The sequence below is a fragment of the Schistocerca piceifrons genome, chromosome 2 (assembly GCF_021461385.2).
Source record: "Schistocerca piceifrons isolate TAMUIC-IGC-003096 chromosome 2, iqSchPice1.1, whole genome shotgun sequence".
Taxonomy (NCBI): Eukaryota; Metazoa; Arthropoda; class Insecta; order Orthoptera; family Acrididae; genus Schistocerca; species Schistocerca piceifrons.
In genome coordinates, this window is record NC_060139.1 from 375,205,392 (window position 1) to 375,218,033 (window position 12,642).

Below are 12,642 nucleotides of genomic sequence, written 5' to 3' on the forward strand. Positions count from 1 at the left end.
GAATGTTGATCGCAGAGTGCTATTAAAGAAACTGTGCTAATTTAAAAGCGATCAGTTACATGGGTTAGCGGACACCACAACTGAAAAGAGAACCAAAAGACACTTCTGTCAAGTATGAATAATTAATTATTTAATTAATATTTAAGGACAATCTGTTGTGATTTATTATGAGCGACCTTGTACAAGAATACTGGCTTATTTATTCATGAACATACCTTTATTTATATTCATTGTACATGGTCTGCACGTGACCAAATGTTTATAACATTTCTTTTATTTAAATATTGTTGCAGTATATTAGTTTAGTGTGAGGAAGTAGTCAGGTGAGTCGAATCATGTCTGTAGAACATAAGAACGATATATTTTTGATGGGGACGGTCTTCAGCTAATGGAAAAGCAGACTTTAGTCTGGGGCTTTTAAAATGGAGAACTCAAGTGGGCGGTACTGGACACGTTATGTCAAGTTCTTGCAGAACCTGGGGTAACGTGTATGATTCAGTAGTGCAGGTGTTTGATTCTGGATGTTGAACGTCCATTACCGTAGCTTAATTTCTGAAGGGACTTTATATTTGGACAGGTCTGAATGTGCTCCAGAATAGGACTCTTAAGTTACATCGCATGTATTACGGAAATGAGGATACACAGGATATGAGTTACTATTCTTTGTAACACTTATGATAATTTGTAAATCATCAGGTTGAACACAACTGTTTTGATATGGTGAATATCTCATATACTGTGATTATGAAATGGACTTAGTTTTCGAGTCTGTTCGATGACTGTTTGACTTGGGGATTTTATTACCATTCTCATAACGTTCTCAACGTAACTTTACTGCATTTGGTAAAAGTATTTTTGTCTGTATTTTAACTGAATATTGTAGGACACTTCCCGCTTATCTGACGTGTCTTGAATACACATTATTCAACATAATTCTCCGTCGTTTACATAAATTACAGACGTTGGAATTGAACCCCTGCTATTAAATTATCCATTCAACTTGTACTTTTATTTATTTTATTATCTCGCAATTCTGGCCAATGCATAGACTATTTGACTGCAGGATAACAGCTACAGGTTACTGTTACTTACAGCGAACTAGGTACTGGATCCTATGACTATGTCGAGCTAATCTTTTTAAACAGAGCCGTGCTTAGCCCAAGTACCTAAACTACCACAGGTAAAGACGCAACTAGTTTTCTCGTATGGGATGCTGTGTGGAAGAACAATTCAGCAGCAGTAACCGTTAGCCACCGTTGTATAGCGAAATACGAACTTCGTGGAAACCTCGCTGCTTCTAGCTCAGAGAACAAGGGTAGCTAAGAAACTCTGTGGAAATATTGTTCCCTTTATGGAATTCGGTTTAAAAAGCTGCCAGAAAAAACGAATTAGTGTGTGAGAAAGAGATTACATAGTTTCAAAAAAGCCATAACATTAGACTCCTAAGAGAAACTAAAGCATCAAAGTAAAGACGCCAATGCTTCATGCAGACGAAACATTGTTTCAGGTCCTTCACTCTGTGAGTAAATATTGCCACAATGATAGTGTACAAGACATTTTGTGCAATAAAATATGCTGGCCAAAGTTTAGTGGAAATGCTATGGAGGACATAGTCATGGTGGAACAACATCTGTAAATGTACTGTTGCTGTTGATACCTTCGCTCCCCATCACTAGGGAGTAATCACGATGAGGCTGCCACCAGGCAAGGTCTTCAGTTTGCTTTGCTACATAATATGCTAGTAAGTAGCATGTTGTGCTTTTAGAGGCGTATGAGCAGTGTATAAAGGCCAATGTCATTTACTTACATATTGTCCACTTGTGCACTCACCACTTAGCTTTGGAATTACTTTTTGGGGACCAATGGCCAAGGTATGAACACAGTTTTCAAAATACTGAAAAGGCCCATAAGAGTAATAACCGAAAGTAATAAACGGGATTATTGGAAAGACCTGCTCAAAATACTGGGTATTTTAACCATACTGTGTGAGTACTTTTACAAATCAGGTACGGACATAAAATTTACCTTGACAGTTACGGCACAAAATGCTCTGTCCACGACTATGGAACAAGCAGAAATCATAAGCATGAAACTCAAACTTCATTTTCTACCAAAGAACAAAACTGTATAATAAATTTTCCAATGAGGTTAAAGAGATTACTAAGACGAACTTATTTATAAAGGCTATTTAGCAATACATTCTATATATTTGGGGAGTATTTAGATAACATACTAAGGGTTCGGTAAGAAATGTAAAACAACTAAATAATAATAATTTTAACAATAATAAATCAGCTGTGTTACTTCACATAGCACTTTAGCACTATATACACTCCTGGAAATGGAAAAAAGAACACATTGACACCGGTGTGTCAGACCCACCATACTTGCTCCGGACACTACGAGAGGGCTGTACAAGCAATGATCACACGCACGGCACAGCGGACACACCAGGAACCGCGGTGTTGGCTGTCGAATGGCGCTAGCTGCGCAGCATTTGTGCACCGCCGCCGTCAGTGTCAGCCAGTTTGCCGTGGCATACGGAGCTCCATCGCAGTCTTTAACACTGGTAGCATGCCGCGACAGCGTGGACGTGAACCGTATGTGCAGTTGACGGACTTTGAGCGAGGGCGTATAGTGGGCATGCGGGAGGCTGGGTGGACGTACCGCCGAATTGCTCAACACGTGGGGCGTGAGGTCTCCACAGTACATCGATGTTGTCGCCAGTGGTCGGCGGAAGGTGCACGTGCCCGTCGACCTGGGACCGGACCGCAGCGACGCACGGATGCACGCCAAGACCGTAGGATCCTACGCAGTGCCGTAGGGGACCGCACCGCCACTTCCCAGCAAATTAGGGACACTGTTGCTCCTGGGGTATCGGCGAGGACCATTCGCAACCGTCTCCATGAAGCTGGGCTACGGTCCCGCACACCGTTAGGCCGTCTTCCGCTCACGCCCCAACATCGTGCAGCCCGCCTCCAGTGGTGTCGCGACAGGCGTGAATGGAGGGACGAATGGAGACGTGTCGTCTTCAGCGATGAGAGTCGCTTCTGCCTTGGTGCCAATGATGGTCGTATGCGTGTTTGGCGCCGTGCAGGTGAGCGCCACAATCAGGACTGCATACGACCGAGGCACACAGGGCCAACACCCGGCATCATGGTGTGGGGAGCGATCTCCTACACTGGCCGTACACCACTGGTGATCGTCAAGGGGACACTGAATAGTGCACGGTACATCCAAACCGTCATCGAACCCATCGTTCTACCATTCCTAGACCGGCAAGGGAACTTGCTGTTCCAACAGGACAATGCACATCCGCATGTGTCCCGTGCCACCCAACGTGCTCTAGAAGGTGTAAGTCAACTACCCTGGCCAGCAAGATCTCCGGATCTGTCCCCCATTGAGCATGTTTGGGACTGGATGAAGCGTCGTCTCACGCGGTCTGCACGTCCAGCACGAACGCTGGTCCAACTGAGGCGCCAGGTGGAAATGGCATGGCAAGCCGTTCCGCAGGACTACATCCAGCATCTCTACGATCGTCACCATGGGAGAATAGCAGCCTGCATTGCTGCGAAAGGTGGATATACACTGTACTAGTGCCGACATTGTGCATGCTCTGTTGCCTGTGTCTATGTGCCTGTGGTTCTGTCAGTGTGATCATGTGATGTATCTGACCCCAGGAATGTGTCAATAAAGTTTCCCCTTCCTGGGACAATGAATTCACGGTGTTCTTATTTCAATTTCCAGGAGTGTAATTTCTTTTCTGTTTGGGAAACTTTACTCCCCAAGTTCTGCAGTGGTAATACTAACGCCTTACTGTCTTTCTGAGATCAGCATCTCGCTCCTTATGGAGAGATGCTGACTAAATTTTCTGGAGAAGCAAATCGGAAATTACCGTACAATAAATTGATGTCATACATCGTGGTTATGGTTATGATGTTCAGCTGATACTGTGTGTAATGTTACATTACAAAATATGCGCGTAGAGTGTACAGTGTGTGTTGTGAATGGTAATGAGAAATGAACTTTTCACTTTGTTAGATAACCTATTTTCAAAACAGTATTGTACACTACGGCTAAACGGAATAAGATTGCGCTGTTTTATACAGACTGAACATGAATTTGGGTGTATGGAGGTACAGTCTCTGTGAGGTCATCTCCTTTGGTTTTTCCGTGCTTTCCCCAAAATACTTCAAAGAAATGTAGGATGGTTCTAGTATAAGGCTATGGTCGACTTGTTATCCCAGCATTGTGAAACTAGCCGTGTAAGTATGTAAGTGTTCTGTATACAGGGTGCACTTTTATCTCGACCATCCCAAATAACTTTAAAAACGGATCACAGCCTACCAGCCACATACGCATGAAGTTGTCGAAGATGCAACACAAAAATGACATTGACTCTTGTTTTCTAGCGTACACTGGAGGTTCTCCGGCATCGATATCTCGTTCACGTGTTGGAACTCACAGTAAACAAATGGAAACAGATGAAAAATGCACTCTGGTCATTCAGTCAACAGTCTTCAACAGAAAGTTTGCTCGAGAGAACGCCTACGCCGACGAAGAAAATGTAGGAATGCTCCTTATCTATGCATAATACAAGTTTGGGGTGATATTTCTTGTTTCCTGAAGCGCGACAACAAGACGAGTAAGCATCAGTAAGTAACGTGGGTTCTTGTCAGGATATCGCTCTCAGTATAGTACCACTGAGTAGCACTACTCCTACCTTCAAGTACAATACAAAAAGCAATGATGATGTGGTTTTTTAATCGACTATGTCTTTATCCCACGTTTCATTTGTAAGTACTACAGCACTGTATAACGTATACCCGTATTGTAAATAAGAAAACATTATTGCAATTGCGTATCTGGTAACTTACATCTCCCTGGAAGAGCAGCATTTGTTCCTTTTCTTCGTTGGTGTACACTGTGCTCACTCAGACCTTCAGTTGAAGACGACTGACTGAATGACCGATGTGGGTTGTCCTCGTGTTTCCGTTTGCTTACTCTCAAATCCGGCACGTGGACGAGTTTACAATGGAGTGACAGAAGCCATGGGATAGCGATAAGCAAATATACAAATGACGGCAGCATCGCGTACCCAAGGTATAAAAGGACAGTCATTTGTACTCAGGTGATCCTTGTGAAAAGGTTTCTGACGCAATTACGGCCGCACAACGGGAATTAACAGGCTTTGAATGCAGAATGGTAGTTGGAGTTAGAAGCATGGCACATTCCATTTCGGAAATCGGTAAGGAATTCAGTGTTTCGAGATACACAGAGTCAACTGTGTGCCAAGAATACCACGTCTGAGGCATTACGTCTTACCACAGACAACGCAATGGCCGCCAACCTTGACTTAATTATCGAGAATAGCGGAGTTTGCGTAGAGTTGTCAGTGCTAACAGACAAGCAACATAACCGCAGAAATCAGTGTGGAACGTAGGAGGAACTCTTCTGGTAAACCTTCCGGGATGTAAGGTCGTGGTCCATGAAACTCTTCAGCTCCTAACGTTTCGTCCAGAGCTGCGCTGGACATCTTCAGAGGGGTGTTTCTCCTCCGGTGAGTCTTGCCGAGTCGGCAAGACTCACCGGAGGAGAAACACCCCTCTGAAGATGTCCAGCGCAGCTCTGGACGAAACGTTAGGAGCTGAAGAGTTTCATGGACCACGACCTTACATCCCGGAAGGTTTACCAGAAGATATGTCATCCGGTCGTGAAAGTCTTCATACTATGGTAGGAGGAACTATCCGTTAGATTAACGGGGCGAAATTCGACGTTAAAGGGCTATGGCAGCTGACGACCGACAGGAGTGCCTCTGCTAAAAGCACGACAGGGATTGCAGGGCCTCTCCAGGGTTCGTGACCATATCGGCTGGACGCCAGTAAACTGGCAAACAGTGACCTGGTCAGATGAGTCCCCACTTCAGTAGCTAATAGCTGACGGTAGTGTTCAAGTGTGATGCAGACCCCGCGAAGTTATGGACCTTGGTTGTGAACAAGATAGTGTGCCAGCTGGTGGTGGCTCCATAATGGTGTGGTCTGTGTTTACGTGGAGTGGCTTGGGTCTTCTGGATGTTCGGCTGGTCAGAGAGCTTTTGCAGAAATTCATGCGCGCCTTGTTCCCAAAGAACGATGGAATTTTTAAGGATGAGAATGCGCCATGTCACCGGGCCCCAATGGTTCGCGACTTGTTTGAAGAACATTCTGGACAGTTAGAGCGATTGATTTGGCCAACCAGATTGCCGACATGAACCCCATCTAACATTTGTGGTACCTAATCGAAAGGTAAGTTAGTGCAAAAAATCCTGCACAGACAACACTTTCACAGTTGTGGAGCGCTATAAAGACAGCATGACTCATTAATTTTGTCGAGGACTTCCAATGACGTTTTGAGTCCATGTTGCTTTGAGCTGCTGCACTACATTGGGCAAAAGGACGTCCGACACGACATTAGGAGGTATCCCATGACTTTTGTTACCTCATTGTATTTTACCCTGGGTACCTAAACCGTACGCTAGAACAGGAGAGTCGTGTTACGTTTTTAACAACTTCACGTGTTTGTAACTGGTACTGTGATACGTATTAGAATAGTTCTTGAGATGAGGAAGATGATTACAGAATAAAAAATGCAGGGTGCTGTTTGAAAAAGACGTAGTGCTGTTTATATCTTCATAACGAACAGAGTTATAAGAAAGACAATCAAATGGTTCAAATGGCTCTGAGCACTGTGGGACTTAACAGCTGTGGTCATCAGTCCCCTAGAACTTAGAACTACTTAAACCTAACTAACCTAAGGACATCACACACATCCATGCCCGAGGCAGGATTCAAACCTGCGACCGTAGCAGTCGCGCGGTTCCGGACTGCGCGCCTAGAACCGCGAGACGAAAGACAATCAAGCTGGTTAACGTGACATGTCCAATTTCCCTGTGAAAGACATGCACGGATCAATAAAAGAAGTGCTAGTACAGGGCGGGGCAAATAAAAATGGCCCAGACGAGTGGATACAATTGGACGTGAATGTGTGCATACACTCCGTGACGCGCACACTATGTGTACATCCACACCGGTTCAGAGCGTAGTTCGGGCTATGTCAGTGTGAGTCCAGCAGTGCAAAGGGGCGATGGTACTCTTAGCGAAGCAACGGGTGTTCGTTGCGGAAAGATACGTGATAATAAAGTCGCGGAAACGGTGTGGTCAGTTGTTTGCTGAGGTTTAATGGCGTCAAAGTGCCACCAAAGAATGCCATGCAATGCTTAACCCGAAAGTGGTGTCAGTCAGAGTCTGTTTTGACCAAGTCAAAAACATGCGGAAATTGTGGCTGCAGTTCACCAGAAGATACTTCAGAGAGCTACCAAATCAACCCGACGCATGCCGCAAGAGACCAGTATATCTCGTCGATCATGTGGATGAACCTACAGTCTGGTCACGGCCCTAGCTGGTCACCCAGGTCGCATGATCTGTCAGTGTGATTATTAGGGCCCGGATTTTAATGACAAGTGATATTTATTTCTGAACTCTAGGGTGAATTTTAGAACAATTTACACAAAAATCTAGCCATGTTAGTGTCGAAAAATGTATTTTGATTGTGCATATAAAGTCATATTTCAACAAATTTTAGTAGTAGATCATATTGCGGCTAACTTTTAATATAATAGGTCATATTTCCGTCAACTTTTGCCAGAAACGCATATACCGTTTTTCTCATATCTTACGGGACACACGAATAAGAAAATGAATATGTTGCTCACGAGACAATATTTAACGTGCTATTATGAAAGATAAACAGATAAATTAGTACACAGCTTTATTTCTCAGGACAGAGCAGAAAATCGGTGTGCCACAACAGTCGTTTCACGAACATAAAACATTGTTGCGCAGAGTCGACAATACGCTCTCAGAGCCCACAAAGGCGGCTTCTGCGTAATAATCATCGCAGTCGCACAGGTGTTCCCAGTAACCAGTTTGAATACAGCCTTTGCCTTGTTCAACATGCCTAAAGCAAAGTGCTCCGACAGCTTGAAGTTGCGAGGATATGTTCGAGAATTTGGAGAGAAGTTCTTTAGTACTGATGGGAAAATATTATTTTGTAAACAGAGTGCAGTTAAAGTTAATGCAGAAAAGCGCTTTAATGTGCAACAACACTGTAATACCGCTAAACACAGCAGCTGTGTGAAACGAAGTGCTGAAAATAACAGCAGGCAAACTCTGTTATTTGAGCAGACAGGTCAAACGTCAACCGTGCAATCATTCTGCAAGGATTTTTGTGAGATGATGGTGTCCTGCAACATCTCATTGGAAAAGCTGAAGAATCCACGCTTCAGACAGTTCTTGGAGAAGTACACAACACATCCAGTTCACCGAGCGAGGTGGCGCAGTGGTTAGACACTGGACTCGCATTCGGGAGGACGACGGTTCAATCCCGCGTCCGGGACGCGGCCATCCTGATTTAGGTTTTCCGCGATTTCCCTAAATCGCTCCAGGCAAATGCCGGGATGGTTCCTTTCAAAGGGCACGGCCGACTTCCTTCCTCGTCCTTCCCTAATCAGATGAGACCTCGCTGTCTGGTCTCCTTCCCCGAAACAACCAACCAACCAACATCCAGTTCCATATGAATCTACACTGAGAAAGAACTATTTATCCGTATGCTACAATGATGTAGGCAACAAAATACGAATTACTATTGCTGAGCAAAAGATCTGGCTGTCGATAGAAGAAACTACGGATATTAATGGGCGATATATTGCAAATATTGTTGTTGGTGTCCTAAAAGTTGATGGCCCTGGAAATATGTTCCTACTAACGTGTGAAGCTCTCGATAAACAATTCGACGATTGCTATTTTGTTTGACAACTCTCTGAAGCTACTGTGGCCGGATGGTGTGAAAAGAGATAACATTTTGCTACTTGTAACAGATGGTGCTTCATATATGACTAAAGCAACCAAAGGGCTTCAGATTCGCTACCGCAGTATGGTGTACGCCACTTGCCTTGCACATGCGTTGCACAGACTTGCCGAAGAGGTGCGATCATATTACTCTGACGTGGACAAATTAATTTCCTGTGGCAAGAAAATCTATGTGAAGGCTCCACTACGGGTGCAGAAATTCAAGGAACAACCACCTTGAACGCCCCTCCCACCTAAACCTGTTCTTACACGATGGTGCTCTTAGCTTAACGCTGCTGAGTATTACTGCACGAAGTACACCTAAATAAAGACAATCTTTTGTGAGCTTGATAGCAATGAATCTAGTGCTATCAAAATTGTGAAAGAAGTTTTTACAGACACATTGTGTCGAAACTTGGCATACATCAGCGCCAATTTTTCAGTGATATAAATAGCCATCAAACGACTGGAAGGTGCTGGCACTCAGCTATGAGAGGCCCTGAGTATTTTGCAACATGTGCAGAGGGAGTTGGGGCGACCTCGTGGTCATGTGGCTGACAAAGTGAAAACCAAATTGCAAAGTGTTCTCCAACGGAATCCTGGATATTCTACACTGTGCAAAATTAATGACAGTCTTTGAGGGAATGCCGCAACATTTGAAGATACTGAAACAAAGCTGAACTCCAGTGACCTGGCTGCCTTCAAATACGCTCCAGTGACGTATTGTGAAGTGGAGAGGAGGTTTTCCAGGTACAAAACTATCCTCAGCGACAACCGAAGATCTTTGACAATGGAAAACCTGAAAATGCACCTTGTGATCCAGTGCAACTTTGCAGATACTGAAGATTGACATACGGTAGTAAACAATGTAGAAATAAAATAAACATTGTTTTACTGTTTCGATAGACGATCTTTCCACTGTACTTTGTGTTTAGAAAATAAAACATTCAGACATTCAAAAAACAGGTGAAAATTAGCCACAAACCCTACAGAAAGAAGGAACTATATTTACAGTATTTTGAGAAGTGAATTTTGTATTACTTTATGGTGAATAAAAAATTAAATAAACAAATAAGAATGCTTTAAATAAACTTCTATTAAGTCATATTTTATTTTTTTAGGTCATATTTATGTAAGTTTTAGGTCATAAATGCTTGTGTATTTCACTGTTTTTTGGTAATTAAAATCCGGGCCCTAGTAATTAGATCGTGTGGGAAGTCCTACGTCTAAGTTGTATCGCAACAGCCCTCGTAGTCTTCAAGAGCTGCAGCAGAACACTTCGGATGCGACTGCAGTCTATCTCTAATCCGCCTTCAGCAATTTGCTGACCAGGGCCCAGAAGTGCCAAGAGATGAGTGGTGTCACTTTCAGCATCTTCTATAGTGAGACTATTGGGTGTATTTCCTCTCTTCCTGTGTGTTTGTAGCCTGGAACTCTTTTCTCCGGGCCACTTCTATTTTCCCCACCCGTACTGCTAGTGCTAGTGCTAGTGGTGGGTGCTGGAGCGAGCGGTACTGACCGCAGGGCCCGTGGTGGGCGACGGCGACGTGCTGTCTGGCGAGGCAGGCGGCGCGCGCCAGCTCGCAGGCGCTGGGGTAGGTGAGCGCGTCGCTGCCGCAGACCGGCCGCAGCACGGGCTCGCAGGGCGGCGGGCACTCGCAGCGCGCCAGCCCCAGCTTGCTGATGGCGCACCGCTGCCCGGGGCCCGAGCACTGCAGCGCCGCGCACGGGTTGCTCCCTGCGGCCGACACGTCAACAATCAGGCGTGCCTGCAGCTGGCAGCAAGTGGCAGCTCCAGTGCTTCGCAACCTTTCTAGGAATATGACCCCTGAACGAGATCAGGTTACAGCCAACACTCTTCCTCCCTCTTTCATAAGGACAACACATAAGCAAACTTTTGGTTGTACGGGGTTGCCCAGAAGGTAATGCATCGCATTTTTTTTTCTCACCCAAAAAACAATGCTATGAATGCGAAACGTTACGCACGTATTATTTGAAGTCTCCTGACAAGGGAACCTCCCCATCGCACCCCCCTCAGATTTAGTTATAAGTTGGCACACTGGATAGGCCTTGAAAAACTGAACACAGATCAATCGAGAAAACAGGAAGAAGTTGTGTGGAACTATGAAAAAAAAGAAGCAAAATATACAAACTGAGTAGTGCATGTGGAAGATAAGCAACATCGAGGATAATGTGAGCTCAGCAGCGCCGTGGTCCCGTGGTTAGCGTGAGCAGCAGCGGAACGAGAGGTCGCTGGTTCAAGTCTTCCCTCGAGTGAAAAGTTTACTTTTTTTATTTTCGCAAAGTTATGATCTGTCCGTTCGTTCATTGACGTCTCTGTTCACTGTAATAAGTTTAGTGTCAGTGTTTTGCGACCGCACCGCAAAACCGTGCGATTAGTTGACGAAAGTACGTGCCTTGTTATTGAAGTCACGAGCTATATTTGCTGGATTCATATTGCCCACGGAATACATCTCACGTATTTAGTGCACTCTCGTCCAAAGTAGCGAACAGTCAACTGCCAGCGAGGGAACCTCGCTAGCAGGAATACTCTCTCTTCCGTGCGCTGTAGTCGACTGACGTCATGTGTTTCGATGTTTGTTTAGGTGTAGCGTCTCCATACTACGGCGCAGTTACCTCGCATCGGACGGACGGACGGACAGATAATAATTGTTTGGAAATATAAAAAAAAATTAAACTTTTCTCACGACGGAACACTTGAACCAAGGACCTCTTGTTCCGCACCTGCTCACGCTCACCACGGGACCACGGCGCTACTGAGCTCACATTCTCCTTGATGTTGCCTATCTTGCACATGGACTACTCAGTTGTATATTTTGCTTAATTTTTTCATAGTTCCACACAACTTCTTCCTGTTTTCTCGATTGATCTGTCTTCAGTTTTTCAAGGCTTATCCAGTGTGCCAACTTATAACTAAATCTGAGGGGGTGCGATGGGGAGGTTCCCTTGTGAGTAACCGCGCCAAGTTACGTCACTTCCGACAAGCTGCAGGTCAGTTTCAAAATGGCGTCTGTAGGTGCTGTACGTTACAAGCAACGTGCCGCCATTGAATTTCTGACTGCAGAGGAAGAAACTGTGAGGAATATGTACGAACACTTGTGTAAACTCTGTGGAGCATCTGCTGTCGACAGAAGTACAGTTAGTCGCTGGACAAGGAGGGTGAGGTCATCTTACGCGGGTTCGGCGGAGCTCCACGATTTGCAGCGGTCGGGGAGACCATCCATGGCTGTCACACCTGACATGTTGCAGCGAGCTGGTGTTGTCATTCGCGAGGACAGACGCATCACCACTCGGCAGTTGGCACTGCATCTGTTAATCAGCAAAGAAAGTTCACACAGTGAAGCACTGGCTCCACTACCAGGACAAGGATTGGTACCGACAGGGCATACACGCCCTTGTTTCGCGCTGGCGGAAGGCCATAGAACGGGATGGAGATTACGTGGAAAAATAGGATGTGTAGATAAAACACCATTACTTCGTGTGTGTAATTCTCATTCTCTTCAATGTAGAATTGTTGAAGAAAAAGATACGGTGCATTACTTTTTGGGCAAACTCGCAAATAAAATTCAACACTAGTATTAAAAAAAGATGAAAGGTGTATAATCTTTCAGGAAATCCAAAGAGATAGTCGTATGTTAAGTAGGCTACACCAGCGGCAAGACACCATCAGTACTTTCACTGAACGATACCAGTGGCTATGTTACCTATGACAGCCTTACTTAATCTCTGTTATTAA

At 44.8% G+C, this 12,642-nt stretch overlaps 1 pseudogene; it reads right to left on the reverse strand.

Annotated features, from left to right (window-relative positions):
- Window positions 1-12,642, reverse strand: part of LOC124775409 — a 362,017-nt pseudogene that overhangs the window by 313,851 nt on the left and 35,524 nt on the right.